The 14442-nt window shown below is 39.2% G+C and overlaps 1 non-coding gene across 1 annotated transcript; it reads left to right on the top strand.

Moving 5' to 3' along the window:
* The first annotated feature begins 4008 nt into the window (after positions 1-4008).
* trnal-aag (transfer RNA leucine (anticodon AAG)) lies at positions 4009-4090 on the top strand. Its single transcript has one exon. It is a non-coding gene; the product is annotated as a tRNA-Leu (tRNA).
* The last annotated feature ends 10352 nt before the right edge of the window (positions 4091-14442 follow it).

The following is a 14442-nucleotide window of genomic DNA, read 5'->3' as shown; positions in this document are numbered from 1 at the left end:
AGTAGGTCAAAGCTGTATCAGTGGAAAACCTTGGTAGAGCATGGGTGCAGTAGGCATTGTGGTACTCATGTGAATGTCCTTTCTTTTTAGGCTTCAGACCAATGCCTACTTCTCACTTAAAATGTAGTTTTTTTTTAAATTTCCATGGTTTCTAAACCGAAGGTTATTATACACTGTATTATGTTGTGCTATAATGTTGCAACACAACAATAGAAGTAAAGTAAAAAAAAAAAACAATAATGACAAATGGCAAGAGGAATTATGTATGTATATATACTACCGTTCAAAAGTTTGGGGTCACTTAGAAATATCCTTGTTTTTAAAAGAAAAGCAATTTTATTTGTCCATTTAAAATAACATCAAATTGATCAGAAATACAGTGTAGACATTGTTAATGTTGTAAATGACCATTGTAGCTGGAAACAGTTGATTTTTTTATGGACTATTTACATAGGCGTACTGAGGCCCATTATCAGCAACCATCACTCCTGTGTTCCAATGGCACGTTGTGTTAGCTAATCCAAGTTTATAATTTTAAAAGGCTAATTGATCATTAGAAAACCCTTTTTCAATTATGTTAGCACAGCTGAAAACAGTGGTGCTGATTTAAAGAAGCAATAAAACTGGCCTCCTTAAGACTAGTTGAGTATCTGGAGCATTAGCATTTGTGGGTTTGAATTACAGGCTCAAAATGGCCAGAAACAAAGAACTTTCTTCTGAAACTCGTCAGTCTATTCTTGTTCTGAGAAATTAAGGCTATTCCATGCGAGAAATTGCAAATAAACTGAAGATCTCGTACAACACTGTGTACTACTCCTTTCATAGAACAGCGCAAACTGGCTCTAACCAGAATAGAAAGAGGAGTGGGAGGCCCCGGTGCACAACTGAGCAGGAGGACAAGTACATTAGAGTGTCTAGTTTGAGAAACAGACGACTCACAAGTCCCCAACTGGCAGCTTTATTAAATAGTACCTGCAAAACACCAGTCTCAACGTTAACAGTGAAGAGGCGACTCCGGGATACTGGCCTTCTATGCAGAGTTGCAACGAAAAAGCCATATCTCAGACTGGACAATAAAAATTAAAGATTAAGATGGGCAAAAGAACACAGACACTGGATAGAGATATGGCTTTTTCTTTAGTTGTTATAGCCAATGTCTTGGCTGTATTACTTTTTTATAACTAAGTTTAACGTTTGATAACATGAACCATATCTTGTTAGCTAGCTAGTTAGCTTACCATCCAGAGCCATGACATAGGCGGGATATCTCTTCCCTGTGCACTGCCAATTAACAATATATTCTTTCAAATTGACGCACATCCCATCAAACTAACTCTTCAATATTTTGCACTGGAACAAACGCCCCTGTGACAACAATTTTGGGACCCCTTGTGGCCCCCTTAAATGTGGAATATGAAATCATTTTTACATAACACATTTTTGCTATCGTACTTTTTTTTACATCCGTTATTAGACAGTGGCAACGCGGAACATGGTCTTTTGCCTGCAATGCAGTGAAGAAAACGATATGACAACAATAACGTCTAATGTAACTGGCCCCTCTAACTGTACAACTGGCCCCAGCTTGAGATGGTCTAGAACTAGAAAGGTTATTGTCAACATTCAGTTGTTACTGGCTAGCTAGCTAACTGGATATAACAGGCAATGACGTTCGCTATCTTATTTGTGCTTAACTTTGTTTGTTTACACAGATGACTTCAGCCTTATAGATATGTTTTTTTAAACTTCCTTGGCTAAATATAGTTATCTAGTTGGTTAACTAGCTAGTTGATTAGCTAGCTAGTTGGTTGGTTAGCTAGCTAGCCAACATTAGCTCTCATCTGGCTAGTACCCCTATCTATGGTATAAACAAAGAAACTGTATATAGAACCAAGCTAAAATAGTTAATCTGTGTCGTTTACAGTGGGAGCAAATGAAGCATATTGGGCAGAACAAACAAGGAGGTGGACAAAGTCAAGCAGGAGCTAGCGAGATCCCATTTGGTGCATTTGCATATTTTCCTCTGAAGTGCGCATGTGCACAAACTCAAATTCGACTTTGCAAAATGTATTGGTCACGTACACGTATTTAGATACACATATTAAGCAGATGTTATTGCCGGTGTAGAGAAAATGCTTGTGTTCCTAGCTCCAACTGTGCACTAGTGTCTAACAATTCACAACAATACACACAAATATAAAAGTAAAAGAATGGAATTAAGAAATATATAAATATTGGGATGAGCAATGTCGGAGTGGCATTGACTAAAATATACCTACATGTACAAATGACCTGACTAACCTGTACCCCGCACATTGACTCGGTACAGGTACCCTGTATATAGCCTTGTTTTTATTTTATTGTGTAACTTTTTGTTTTCATTTTTACTTTAGTTTATTTTGTTAATATTTTCTTAACTCCATTTCTTGAATTGCATTGTTGGTTAAGGGCTTGTAAGTAAGCATTTCATGGTAAGGTCTTTGTTTTAAAACAACGTAAAAACAAACAAAAAAATTAGAAGGGGGGGGAGTAGAGGAGGGAGAAGAGAAATTAACAGAAGCGAGAAGTCAGCTCAGGGGGTGAGTGGTTCTGCATCTTGACCTGTTTTATTCAGCGCATGTGACAAATAACCTTCAACATTTATCGTGAGTTGAATTCAGTGAGTTGAATTCAGAACTGACCAAAGTCAGCTCCCTAACTCCTCTATCCCACTACATAGTACACCCCTCAGAGTTAAACAGGCTGTTGGGTTCGGATGGGAAATTAAAGTTGAGCAGGTGTTCATAATGTTTTGTACACTCAGTATATTTTGGGTTCAGATGGGGTATGACCGTTGAACTAAGGTCGTTGGGCATTTAGGAGATATATTCTTCAAGAATCAATGGCTACAACTCTCTCTTACGTGTCATCAGTTTCTTGGACTTGGACCTCTGCTTTTAAACTGTGAGATGTGAAGTTGTGGACAGGTTCCGAGTGACATTTGTGGTGTACAGAGCGCTCAGTGAATTTCATAAGTTCCCGTACCTTATTATGGCAGAAAGCCCCATCTGTCAGCTCTCTGTTTCCACTCTCTCAGTGGAGCTGACTTGAACTGGCAGGTTTCACACCCCACATTTACATAGGGAGTAACGTGTCACAATTTCTGGCCTATCCAGAAAAATGATAACTGTTCTCTTCCTCTGAGAAAGTGAGGCCAGCTTGGGAGACAGCTCCCAGTGTGGAAAGATGTTTACCCGCTGACTAAACTAAATTCATTTAGATGTAAATGGACAATAAAGTATCAATCATTTAAAAGTTTTAAAAAATAATGTACCAATCGCAGATTGCCCCTTTAACAATTCCTACAGTACTGAACAACATATTCAAGTGTAGAACTTCAGGTTAAAACCCCACATTAGTTCAACAGCTGCATAGTTTGTGCCCCTGTTTAAGACAGTACTCACTGGTGTTAAGATCTTCTGTCTCCTCCTATTTCACTCCCAGAACGTCTTCAACCTTCTCTTTTATTGAGATAGACTCCTCTTCCTCCCAAAAAGGTTTGTCTTTCACTGAAATAGCCGCCTCTTCCTCCTTTTTCATTCTGAAAGCTTCTACCTCCTCTTCTTCCACTGTGACAGCCTCTATCCCCTCTTTCATTACAAAAGGTTATTTCTCATATTTCACTGTGACTGTAACATCCTCCTCTTCTTTCAATGTGATAGCCTCCTCTTCCTCCTTTTTCATTCTGAAAGCTTCTTTCTCCCCTTTAACTGAAATAAGCTCCTCTTTTACGACAATGTTCAGCCCCAGAGCTTCTTTCTCCGTACAGCAGACCTCACATCGCCATCTGCTGGCTGCATTGGGTAACGCAAAGAGTGTTCTGTCAAACAATATCATAAGAAATCATTTCAGTACGTTTGTTACCACACTTATTATATATACACACTATCACCTTCTACGGAATTAGTAAAAAACGGAAACATCCGTTTTTCATGGATATAGATTACCTTCAACCTAATGTCATTTATCGGTAGCGTGGCCGAGCGGTCTAAGGCGCTGGATTAAGGCTCCAGTCTCTTCGGAGGCGCGGGTTCGAATCCCGCCGCTGCCAAATGTTTTGGCTCCCGAGTGTCGCAGCAGTCTAAGGCACTCAGGTTCGATTCCAGGCTGTGTTTGGGTCCCATAGAGTGGCGCACAATTGATCCAGCTTCGTCCGGGTTTGGCCAGGGTAGGCCGTTGTTGTAAATAAGAATTTGGCTTGACTAGTTAAATAAAGGTTAAAAAAAATATTGAATGTCAAATTGATTACGTTTAGATTTTTTGGTCACTGGCATACACCAAAAAGTACTCAAGTATGACAATTGAGTAAAAGTAAAGATACCTTAATAGAAAATGACTCAAGTAAAAGTGAAAGACACCCAGTAAAATACTACTTGAGTAAAAGTCTAAAAGTATTTGGTTTTAAATGTACTTAAGTATCAACAGTAAAAGTAAAAGTGTAAACAATTTCAAATTAATATAGTAAGCAAACCAGACGGCACAATTTTCTTTTTCTTTTTTTAAATTTACGGTTAGCAAGGGGCACACTCCAACACTCAGACATCATTTACAAATGAAGCATTTGTGTTGAGTCCACCAGAGCAGAGGTAGTACGGATCACCAGGGATGTTCTCTTGATAAGTGTGTGAATTGGACCATTTTCCTGTCAAAATGAGACGAGTACTTTTGGGTGTCAGGGAAAATGTATGGAGTAAAAAGTACATTATTGCCTTTAGGAATGTAGTGAAGTAAAATGAAAAGTTGGCAAAAATATAAATAGTAAAGTACAAATACCCAAAACAACTACTTAATTTTTACTTGAGTACATTACACCACTGCATACACACAATAACACAAAATGTCAAAGTGGAATCATGTTTTCAAATTCTTTTACAAATTAATTAAAAATTAAAAGTTGAAATGTCTTGAGTTTATAGGTATTCAACTCATTTGTTATGACAAGCGTAAATAAGTTCAGGAGTAAACATGTGCTTAACACGTCATATAATAAGTTGAATGGAGTCACTCTGTGTGCAATAGTAGTGTTTAACAGAATTTTTAAATGACTACCTCATCTCCGTACCCCACACATACAATTAAGGACCCTCAGTCGAGAAGTGAATTTCAAACACAGATTCAACCACAAAGACCAGGGAAGTTGTCCAATGCCTCGCAAAGGGCACCTATTGGTAGATGAAGATATATATATATATATATATCATCCATGTTGAATTCAGGCTGTATCACAACAAAATGTGGAATAAGTCAAGGGGTATGAATACATTCTGAAGGCACCGTAGCTATAGATAAATAATGATAACTAAATAATGAAACAATCCCTAGTAAGCTAATGTTTTGAGGGCATACTGCCAGTATTATTTGACATTAATAGACTGGTTTTACGCACAGCTGGGAGAGTATGGAACGCTTCTTCAAAGACCCAAACGGCGTTCCATAGGAGAGAGCACGAGGACGGCTCGTCATGCAGGTTCAGGTAGCCTCTACAGCAGGGGCGGAAATCCCGGGGGGGACGGGGGGGACACGACCCCCCCATCCTGGGAAAAATATGATTTGTCCCCCCCAATATATCACTGAAACATAACTATGTAATTTAAATAATATTAATAATACGCAATGAAAGCAATTGTGCTGATTATAGATACTTAATAGCGCGTTTTTAAGTTTCAAAAGATTGCGACCCCCCCACCCTTTGCCTCACAATGGTTTGATCCACTGCCAGTTCCTTAGCTTGCTAGGTAACGTAGAGGTCGTATCTACTGTCTGAAAGGCACTCAATGCACGTAACTGACGTGAGGTTAATCCAGTCAATCGCGCACACACACTAGCTGAATATGCAGAGCTAGCGCGCAAATATTAACTATTAAGCTAGCTAGTACCTATTCCATTTATGTGGCGTCGTCAAAGATGGAATCGTTGCTATCGTCAATTTATTCCAAGATCAGCATGCATGTAAGTTAGTGCTTCAAAGTCCCTGTGATAAGGTTAGCGATAAACTGAACAGAACTACACTCTCTTCTACCATTGTTTTAAATATAATGGTATAATGGTCTCGTTGCAAAAGCTAAATTGTCGCAAGGGAACTTTTATTTATATATTTTATTTCACCTTTATTTAACCCGGGTAGCAAAGATTATAGCAAACACCACTGAACTGGTGCTCGCTAGCTTTGCAAATTCAGCTATTGTTAGAAGCCAGCCAATATGAAACAAACGATTAAAATTACAAAAGGTTGCAGCATATGTTGTGTAAATGGTGAACTCATACAGCTGTCAACTCTTGTCACTGCAATCCGTTTCACATTTGCTAGCTACCTTTTAGATCGAAGCCCATATAGAATGATAGAAGATAAGATGATAGAAGCCCATCTCCTACTGTAAATAACCTACATACTGTGTGTGTGTGTAGCCAGCCAGGTAGAAAAATGGCAGAAAAATGGCAGAAAAAATACGGACATCAGAGTATTTTTCAGTACACCAAAACGCAAAGTAAGAACCCTAGTAGCCTAATATCTCAAACTAGTTGATAAAATGTTCATAAGAAAGAAGTGAAATGCTAATGGAATGTTTCACAATGATGTCATTAGGCAGAGCAGGCAACAGATGGCACACAGACAGCAGAGTTGGGGACAGATATGCAGGGACAGACTGGCAGAGACAGGGAGTCTCAGGTAAGTTTGTTGAGTCTTTGTTTGGCAACATTATGAAAGGTTCTCAATTTTTTTTACTTGTAAAATAGGAACATAATTGGAAAATGCCATGGATACCCCCACTCCCAACTTTAACAAATCTTAGTTCAGTCACCAGTTTAAGGCAATGGTATTGCTGTTGTGATTAGTTGTGTAGTTTTGGGTACCGGTAGTTAGGAGTACGGCAAACACCTTATTTCTTTGGTTCCTCAATATACATTTACCATATTACAATGTAGGCTATGTGTTACAGCACTACTTTTGGTGTCCCCCTCAGGAATTGCTCTTGAGAAAATTTAATGTAATTGTCCCCTCCAAAGTTGATATCAGATTTTCACCCCTGCTCTACAGGACAATTGTATATTATTAAAAAATGTAATCAATTGGTAGCTGATTAGTATGCTGTTGCATGGACAAAATCTGCAATGTTTGAATGTCCAGTTTTAATTACTGAACAAGTAATGGCATTATTGCCACCAGGCAGCAGTCTAACAATTGCAGCATGTGTAGCTTCGTGAAATGTTAGGTTTAACATGAGAAAATGACGACCAAATAGAGGCCTACCAATAAACCGTTATTCATTAGCTAAAGCAAAGATATAAAGTTGAAGTCAATAAAAGTCGTTTTTCAACCACTCCACAAATTTCTTGTTAACAAACTATAGTTTTGGCAAGTCGGTTAGGACATCTACTTTGTGCATGACACAAGTAATTTTTTCAACAATTGTTTACAGACAGATTATTTCACTTATAATTCACTGGATCACAATTGCAGTGGGTCAGAAGTTTACATAAGTTGACTGTTCCTTTAAACAGCATGGAAAATTCCAGAAAATGATGTCATGGCTTTAGAAGCTTCTGATAGGCTAAATGACATAATTTGAGTCAATTGGAGGTGTGCCTGTGGATGTATTTTCAGGACCTACCTTCAAACTCAGTGCCTCTTTGCTTGACATCATGGGAAAATCAAAAGAAATCAGCCAAGACCTCTATATCCACAGTAAAACGAGTCCTATATCGACATAACCTGAAAGGATGCTCAGCAAGGAAGAAGCCACTGCTCCAAAACCCCCATAAAAAAGCCAGAATACGGTTTGCAACTGCACATGGGGACAAAGATCGTACTTTTTGGAGAAATGTCCTCTGGTCTGATGAAACAAAAATAGAACTGTTTGGCCATAATGACCATTGTTATGTTTGGAGGAAAAAGGGGGAGGCTTGCAAGCCGAAGAAGACCATCCCAAACGTGAAGCACAGGGGTGGCAGCATCATGTTGTGGGGGCGCTTTGCTGCAGGAGGGACTGGTCCACTTCACAAAATAGATGGCATCATGAGGGAGGCAAATTATGTGGATATATTAAAGCAACATCTCAAGACATCAGTCAGGAAGTTAAATCTTGGTCGCAAATGGGTCTTCCAAATGGACAATGACCCCAAGCATACTTCCAAAGTTGTGGCAAAATGGCTTAAGGACAACAAAGTCAAGGTATTGGAGTGGCCATCACAAATCCCTGACCTCAATCCTATAGAAAATGTGTGGGCAGAACTGAAAAAGCGTGTGTAAGCAAGGAGGCCTACAAACCTGACTCAGTTACACCAGCTCTGTCAGGAGGAATGGGCCAAAATTCAGCCAACTTATTGTGGGAAGCTTGTGGACGGCTACCCGAAACATTTGACCCAAGTTAAACAATTTAAAGGCAATGCTACCAAACACTAATTGAATGTATGTAAACTTCTGACCCACTGGGAATGTGATGAAAGAAATAAAAACTGAAATAAATCATTCTGTCTACTATTATTCTGACGTTTCACATTCTTAAAATAAAGTGGTGATCCTAACTGACCTAAGACAGGGAACTTTTACTAGGATTAAATGTCAGGAATTGTGAAAAACTGAGTTTAAATGTATTTGGCTAAGGTGTATGTAAACTTCTGACTTCAACTGTACATACCCAGAAACCCTATCATCGATAAATTAGGCATGCAGCCGATTAGACATGTCGTTATTTCAACACGATGGACAGCGATCGGTTTGTGAGGTGGCTGTCTGGCTGAAACATTAGATTTTATTTTAGGGAGAGGCCCAAACTCCAAACACTGTGGAATGAGTTTGACACCCCTGTCTAATAGAGCTAGTTCAACTTGTCTTTGCAAAGCCTTTCTAAAGACAGTTTTAGATCCTGTGGAGAAAACAATTCCAAACAATGGATGAATTGGGACCACCAGACAGCAATGCTCCCATCCACAGTGAATGTGTATCTATCCAGTGGTCATCTTGTTATCCATCATTCACATTCTTTACATTTTTGTACACCACCTGTAGTTTTTGTGATGTAATCCACTTACAAATTAAAGTACATTTTAATGCTCAGTTACATTTTTTTTAAATTAAAATAAGTATCCTACATATACAGCTGTGAAATACAATTCTAAACTTGATCTATTCTGTTTACTTTGCAGCTCCAAATAAAGACCCTTCACACCTACCACCCTTCTCTTCAGACCACTCAGACCTACACCTACCACCCTTCTCTTCAGACCACTCAGACCCACACCTACCACCCTTCTCTTCAGACCACTCAGACCTACACCTACCACCCTTCTCTTCAGACCACTCAGACCTACACCTACCACCCTTCTCTTCAGACCACTCAGACCTACACCTACCACCCTTCTCTTCAGACCACTCAGACCCACACCTACCACCCTTCTCTTCAGACCACTCAGACCTACACCTACCGCCCTTCTCTTCAGACCACTCAGACCTACACCTACCACCCTTCTCTTCAGACCACTCAGACCTACCACCCTTCTCTTCAGACCACTCAGACCTACCACCCTTCTCTTCAGACCACCATCCAATCCCATCCAACCCCATCCTACCCCATCCTACCCCATCCAACCCCATCTTACCCCATCCCACACTACCCCATCCTACCCCGACCAAGGAAGAGGAAATATGACTACATGCAAAAAGGTAAATTAATATCTAACTTATATTGTTTATTCATAAATGTTAATGTCAATAACTTCAATTATGCTTTTAATAAATGTATAAAACAATTCCAGTGATTGATGGTCCCCTACTTTTCAGGAGGTAGGCATACTGTACACTCTTAGAAAGAAGGGTTCCAAAAGGGTTCTTCGGCTGTCCCCAAAGGAGAAGCCTTTTTGGTTCTAGGTAGAACCCTTTTTGGTTCCAGGTAGAACTCTATTGGGTTTTACATTGAACCAAAAGGGTTCTACCCGGAACCAAAAAGGGTTCTCCTATGGTGATAGCCAAATAACCATTTCTAAGAGTGTAGTCTAAGGCTAGGCATAGATGTCAAATGAATAATGCAATTGACTGTCCTGCTAACTTTATTCATGTTCTGGTGGGTGGTGATTAAATAAATACATGCATTTATTGTTTCAGAGTGTCCAGTGCATCCGGGGCAAACGATTTTCCCTATTCTCAACATTCTCGCCAATAGAACTTCAATGGAGGTAAATCTGCAGAACATTGAAATTCCTGTGACTGTATTTACAGGCTAATCCTAGTGCAACACCAATTGTAGTTAACTTGCAGTGCATAGACCTTTTAGTTAAAGTGGCAATACAGTGGGGCAAAAAAGTATTTAGTCAGCCACCAATTGTGCAAGTTCTCCCACTTAAAAAGATGAGAGAGGCCTGGAATTTTCATCATATGTACACTTCAACTATGACAGACAAAATGAGAAAAAAAATCCAGAAAATCACATTGTAGGATTTTTAATGACTGTATTTGCAAATTATGGTGGAAAATAAGTATTTGGTCAATAACAAAAGTTTCTCAATACTTTGTAATATACCCTTTGTTGGCAATGACACAGGTCAAACGTTTTCTGTAAGTCTTCACAAGGTTTTCACACACTGTTGCTGGTATTTTGGCCCATTCCTCCATGCAGATCTCCTCTAGAGCAGTGATGTTTTGGGGCTGTCGCTGGGCAACACGGACTTTCAACTCCCTCCAAAGATTTTCTATGGGGTTGAGATCTGCAGACTGGCTCGGCCACTCCAGGACCTTGAAATGCTTCTTACGAAGCCACTCCTTTGTTGCCCGAGCGGTGTGTTTGGAATCATTGTCATGCTGAAAGACCCAGCCACCTTTCATCTTCAATGCCCTTGCTGATGGAATGAGGTTTTCACTCAAAATCTCACGATACATGGCCCCATTCATTCTTTCCTTTACATGGATCAGTCGTCCTGGTCCCTTTGCAGAAAAACAGCCCCAAAGCATGATGTTTCCACCCCCATGCTTCACAGTAGGTATGGTGTTCTTTGGATGCAACTCAGCATTCTTTGTCCTCCAAACACGACGAGTTGAGTTTTTACCAAAAAGTTATATTTTGGTTTCATCTGACCATATGACATTCTCCCAATCCTCTTCTGGATCATCCAAATGCTCTCTAGCAAACTTCAGACGGGCCTAGACATGTACTGGCTTAAGCAGGGGGACACGTCTGGCACTGCAGGATTTGAGTCCCTGGCGGCGTAGTGTGTTACTGATGGTAGGCTTTGTTACTTTGGTCCCAGCTCTCTGCAGGTCATTCACTAGGTCCCCCCGTGTGCTTCTGGGATTTTTGCTCACCGTTCTCATGATCATTTTGACCCCACGGGGTGAGATCTTGCGTGGAGCCCCAGATCGAGGGAGATTATCAGTGGTCTTGTATGTCTTCCATTTCCTAATAATTGCTCCCACAGTTGATTTCTTCAAACCAAGCTGCTTACCTATTGCAGATTCAGTCTTCCCAGCCTGGTGCAGGTCTACAATTCTGTTTCTGGTGTCCTTTGACAGCTCTTTGGTCTTGGCCATAGTGGAGTTTGGAGTGTGACTGTTTGAGGTTGTGGACAGGTGTCTTTTATACTGATAACAAGTTCAAACAGGTGCCATTAATACAGGTAACGAGTGGAGGACAGAGGAGCCTCTTAAAGAAGAAGTTACAGGTCTGTGGGAGCCAGAAATCTTGCTTGTTTGTTGGTGACCAAATACTTATTTTCCACCATAATTTGCAAATAAATTCATAAAAAAATCCTACAATGTGATTTTCTGGATTTTTTTTCTCATTTTGTCCGTCATAGTTGACGTGTACCTATGATGGAAATTCCAGGCCTCTCTCATCTTTTTAAGTGGGAGAACTTGCACAATTGGTGGCTGACTAAATACTTTTTTGCCCCACTGTATGTAACTTTTTGGGGAGCCCGACCAAATTCACATAGAAATGTTAGTTACAGATCATCATTTTACTTGAAAGCAAATCTAAGAAGCGGTAGATCTGTTCTACAGTGTGCGTTATTTCTATGCTTCCCGTTCTTAAGTGTTGTTATTGAGCCTTTTACTTTGGTTTTGTACAACAGCTTCAAACAGCTGATATTAGCTACCATGACATTGTGGAGCGATTTCAGCATAGTGCAGCTTTAAAATAAAACAGACATTTGTATTTGTTGCACAATAAAGGGTCAGGAGCAGAAAGTGAGGTGGAAGCCATGCTCTGGATGGTAAGTTTACTTCAACTAATCTCCTAGAATGAACTGAGGATATACTGTACACTCAACACCATATGTATTGATGATATACTGAACACTCAACACCATATGTATTGATGATATACTGAACACTCAACACCATATGTATTGATGATATACTGTACACTCAACACCATATGTATTGATGATATACTGTACACTCAACACCATATGTATTTGGACAGTGAAGCTAAAATGTACAATTTGACTCTAAACTCCAGAATTTTGGATTTGAAATCAAATGTTTCATATGAGGAGAGTACAGGTCACCCTTTCACAATTTAGAAAGGAAATCACTTTATGACTATAGTCCCCCCCAATTTTAAGAAGCCATAAGTATTTGGACAAATTCAATTAAAGTGTATTAAAGTTATAGTAAATGAAACCTTTTATTTAAAATACTAAATTCTGGAGTATAGATCCAAATTTCACATTTTAGCTTCACTCTCCAAATACATATGGTTTTGGCTGTACCTTGGTATTGGACGTTACAGTGCCTTGCAAAAGTAGTCAGACCCCTTGGAAACGCCTTTGACAGTGATTACAGCTGTGAGTCTTCTTGGGTAAGTCTTTTAGAGCTTAACACACCAGGATTGTGCAAAATTCTTTTTATAATTCTTCAAGCTCTGTCAATATGTTGGGGATCATGTCTAGACAATAGATTGCAATAGATTGCAATAGATTTCCAATCAGATTTAAGTCCAAACTTGAACTTGGCAACTCAGGAACATTCACTGTCTTCTTGGTAAGCAACTCCAGTGTAGATTTGTCATTGTGTTGTAGGTTATTGTACTGCTGAAAGGTGGATTCCTTTCCCAGTGTCTGGTGGAAAACAGGCTTTGCATTTAGGCCAAAAACTATATTCCTTTGCAGTTTTTTTTCAGTATTAACTCCAGTGCCTTGTTGCATACAAGATGCATGCTTAGATTGTTTTTCTCTTCTGTATATTTGTATTCTTCTTTTCACTGTAGTTTAAGTCATTATTGTGGCGTTACTACAATGATGTTGATCCATCCTCAGGTTTTCTACCATGACAGCCTGTAACTGTAAAATCACCAGTGGCCTCATGGTAACACCCCTGAGCAGTTGCATTCATGTCCTGCAGCTCAGTTCAGAAGAACGACTATCTTTGATGTGTCTGGGTGGTTTAATACATCATCCACACCATAATTATTAACTTAACCGTGCTTAAGTATATATTCAATGTCTGATTTGTTATTGTTACCCATCTACCAATCACTGCCCTTCTTTATGAGGCTTTCGAAAAGCTCCCTGGTCTTTGTTGCTTGAAATTCAATACCTGACTGAGGGACCATACAGATGTTCTATGTATGGGGTACAGAGGTATGGGTAGTTATTCAAAAATAATGTTAACCCCTATTGAGTCCATATAACATATTATGTGATTTGTTAAGCCAAATTTAACTTGTGAACTAATTTAGGCATGCCTTTATAAAAAATCTAAATTTTCTTCCACTTTGACATTAGAGTACACCATTTTGAGTTGCTTGTTGACAATTTTTTTTAAATTAAATCAATTTCAATCCAACGTTGTAACACAATAAAATGTGGTGAAATCCAAGGGGTATGAATACTTTTTCAAGGTACTTTATGTAGTTGAAATATTATATTTGAGAGGAGAAGGCACTTGACCAACGTGAGATTAGGTTTAACCAAAAATCATAAAACCCTTTGGAAGGAATAGGTGCAACCCTTGCTCACGATTACATATTGAATGATTTATTTTCTATTTCTGCATAAAAACATGACATTCCTTATGTTTTCTTTCTTGTCTTACAGTGGCAAGAAATGGGACGATGACTGGATCAAGGCCGAGGACCGCGTTTCTCCAGTTTAACCTACTTTATGCACAAATGTATTCCTCACTCTCCCTTCACATGTATCACTGTCAATCATAAATGGTTGGCCAAATTCACCATGATTTACCATTGAAACATTCATGGAGCATCAGCATGCCAACCATTTCATCTCAAACAGTTTCATGAGAATATGCATTTAGATATTCTTCATATAAAGTGAGCTACAAAAGTATTGCAACAGTGACACATTTTTTGTTGTTTTGGATCTGTACTCCAGAACTTTGTATTTGAAATTATACAATGACTGAGGTTAAAGTGCAGACTGTCAGCTTTAATTTGAGTGTATTTTCATCCA

The sequence above is a fragment of the Salmo salar genome, chromosome ssa12 (assembly GCF_905237065.1).
Source record: "Salmo salar chromosome ssa12, Ssal_v3.1, whole genome shotgun sequence".
Lineage (NCBI taxonomy): Eukaryota > Metazoa > Chordata > Actinopteri > Salmoniformes > Salmonidae > Salmo > Salmo salar.
This window is presented reverse-complemented; position numbering and strand designations above follow the sequence as displayed.